Source organism: Nannospalax galili, unplaced genomic scaffold (genome assembly GCF_000622305.1).
Source record: "Nannospalax galili isolate Female #2095 unplaced genomic scaffold, S.galili_v1.0 scaffold192, whole genome shotgun sequence".
In the NCBI taxonomy this organism is placed as follows: Eukaryota; Metazoa; Chordata; class Mammalia; order Rodentia; family Spalacidae; genus Nannospalax; species Nannospalax galili.
In genome coordinates this window covers 1843565-1846649 of record NW_008331810.1, presented here as the reverse complement: position 1 = coordinate 1846649, position 3085 = coordinate 1843565, and the positions used below count along the sequence as shown (strand labels likewise).

Here is a 3085-nt window from a genome sequence, read left to right as displayed (position 1 = left end):
TCCCCCCCCCTCTCTCTCTCTCTCCGCCCCCCCACCCGGGGTGGCCCAGCGCAGCTCTACGTGGGAGGCTGGAGGAATGACTGGTATGTGTGAGCCCAGAGAGTGGCCTTGTTTCAGTTTCAACTCTGGAAACTGCAAGACAAACATTCTGCTTGTGATCGGCTAAGGCTGTCATGGGGGACGCCACCAAGGGCCACCAGAGCCTGGCAAAGCCCTAAAGAAAAGCCCACCCCAAAGCGCCCATCCCAGGAGAGGCACACTGGCCGGCTCCCTCACCTCAGGCAGGTAAAGCTCCTGGCCCCTGTCAGCTGTCCACAGCTCTCCACAGAAACACAGGAACTAATTCTGACAGGACTGGACTGGTAACAGGAAGTTCTTCATGAAATGGCCTGTCCTGTCAGTGGCTATGCCACAGAGGTGTGACCACCCCTAACTGCAGGCATTATTTGCTGTTAAACATTAGCCAGTCCAAACACAAGAAGTCCAGGCCTAGGGGAAGAAGCAGAGGTGGAGCCTCTTTCCTTCAGTCCTTGTCTCCGTAGTCTGGTTCAGAAGTCCTTTGCCACCTGGTAGAGCCTGCCAGATTCCCTCTGCCCCAAACACCAAGCCAAAACACCTTGACCTGGCCTCCAACTGCCTCTACCAAAGGCCTATGTCCTGGTGAAACCGGTTCCCTCCTGGAAAACTCTCCACATCTGGGGAAACAGAGCCTGTGAGAAAAAAAAAAAAGCCCTAAGGGCAACATGCTCTGAATCTTGACAGCCTCTGGGAGTTTGACCAGCAGTTTCTTGAAAAAGTCTGGACTGTTTGGAAGATTCTCCAGGCCGGTTAGAAATTCCTGCTTCTGGAGAGTGGGAATGTTATAGCTCAAGGCCCGAATTGTCTTGCTCTGCCTTTAGTCCTCTAAATAAAAATTCACCTTTCGGCTTATCAAGTAAAACCTTAGGAATGTATTAACTTAGCTTTTAAAAAAAACGAAACCTCAGAATGTCACCAGGTAACTGATAGGTAAAAAGCAGCCGTATGACAAATAGGGTTGATCAGGAGAAAGCAGAGTTTATTATTATTATTATTATTATTATTATTATTATTATCATTATCATATTATTCTTGGTATTATCAATGAGAGATAATTGTCTAAATAACATAATAACTTATGTCTGTCTGGGTTGTGTAATCCCTTGAACCTTTAAAATACACTGATGACTTTTATTTTGGTTATACTTTCCTTTTGGGTGTTTAAGACCATACTGTTGGCCCAAATAAACTAATTTATTTTTACTCTTAAGGTCATGTGAGGATTTGGTCCTCAGGAGTCACATGGGCTTGGGGGGAGCCCCTGGCTCCTCAGGCTTTTCTTTTACCAGTTCCATCTACGTGAAGATAAGTCAAAAGCTCCTGCTTGACTGGGGCTTCGCTTGGAAACATGGAGGAAATGTTCCCTCTGTGTTGACCCTCCTCTTTGTAGACTGGACACTGGTACAAGTCTATCTTCTGGGGTCTCCATGCCCTCCCTGAACAAGAGGACAGATTACTCTCCAAAGTTACAGGACATTTCGAGAGATGCGCCATAGCCCCTGGAACTTGTTTGACCTTGGAGGGCAAGGAACAAAAATTTGTCCCTTTAAGTCTCTTTCACCAGATAAATATAGGCCTTCCTTAAAGTTTGGCTATTAAACATCCAACAAGGTTAGTTACACCAGCCTGGTACATTAATTACTATGTGTTATATAGATAGAACTTGGGTAACATCCTTAAATAAACCTTGACTAGACATACTTAGACTAGTTGACTAAGTTATGACCATAGAAATTTCAAGATTGTCTACACATTACCCTTGTCTCATCCTTGTTATACTGTAACAACCCTACACAGACCTTCATTATCTGCCCAGCTCTCTCATTTCTCTGTCAATTCTGGAAATATCCAACCATCATAATTTTCATACATAAATCCTTTCTAAAACATGTCTCCATTCTCATACCCTTCCAACATCCTCTAATTTTCCATTTTCTTTTTTTAATCACCATGAGGCACAACAACATTAAGAAACAAATTTTCCATCTGTTGTGAGACTTCTTTTCCTGGGGATACTAAGCAATGTTTTTCCCCTTTTCAGGTTGTAGTATAATACTGTAACGCCCACCTGTAGCTAAATGAGATAATCAGCTATTCTGAGCTTACTTACAGAGATGACTGAGGGGTTGCTGAGGTATATGAGTGACCTGAGAGTATTTACATTGGAAAGCTTTAACCCAGCATGGAGCAAGCCTTCTCTTCCTAGCCTTTTCCAGATAATATACTTTAGTCCTCCCCAAACCCAGGAGACCATGTGATTAGGGCCAGATTACATACAGTTGGCTGGGAAGAGCAGCTGGATACTCAGGTGAGGGTCCACTGACCCTGTTTACCCTCCTCCTTTAATTAGTTACTTAAGTCAACAAGTCCAATTGTGATGATTTTTTGGACACAGCTGAAGTCATGAAGATGGTAGTAGTTTAACTCAGAATAAAGTAGTGTGTAGCATCATCTTATTAAAAGAGCATGGAATCTAAATTATATACATAAGATAATGTAATAAGTTAATATTACCCGTGTAAATATTGTGTTTTATAAGTTTCCAGGTAAATCTTTTACCTTATGTAGTTTAGAGAGTGGTCTACCAAAACCTTGCTTTAGGTGGAAAAAAGCAGTTGGTACATAGTTAAACATTATTGAATTGACATTAACAACCTCCAGCATAATCAATTAGGGAAAACTGTGCTATAACCCTTTTTAGACTTTATAACTGTTGGAGTGGGAGAGATGGCAGTGGTGTCCTGTCCATGAGTGAATGCAGGGGCAGGGGTACTGGAGGTGGGGTCTAGAATCAAAGTAGAAGTTAGATACGGGGGGATAAATGGGTTATTTGAGCTAGAAGCCATAATAGGGGAGACTAGGGAATATTTGGCAAGGAAGTGTTGAAGGTTTTGGATTTCCTCAAGTAGAGGAGAGTCAGTGGAAGGAGAGTGGGTGATGGACTTAGAGCGGCACTGAAGAGGGGGAAGCTCATGGTGTGGAGAGGGAGTTCAAGTTGGAGAAAGGA

At 43.2% G+C, this 3085-nt stretch overlaps 1 protein-coding gene across 6 annotated transcripts in view; it reads right to left on the bottom strand.

The window, feature by feature from the left end:
- Positions 1 to 415, bottom strand: part of Igsf5 (immunoglobulin superfamily member 5) — a 59177-nt gene extending 58762 nt beyond the window's left edge. For 3 of the 6 annotated variants that reach the window (XM_029560534.1, XM_029560537.1, XM_029560535.1), the window contains exon 1: positions 277 to 415. The gene's annotated coding sequence lies outside the window, so the exon portion shown is untranslated. The remainder of the gene's footprint in view (positions 1 to 276) is intronic. The other 3 variants (XM_008826922.3, XM_029560538.1, XM_008826920.3) reach the window with 2 other exon arrangements.
- Positions 416 to 3085: the final 2670 nt, after the last annotated feature.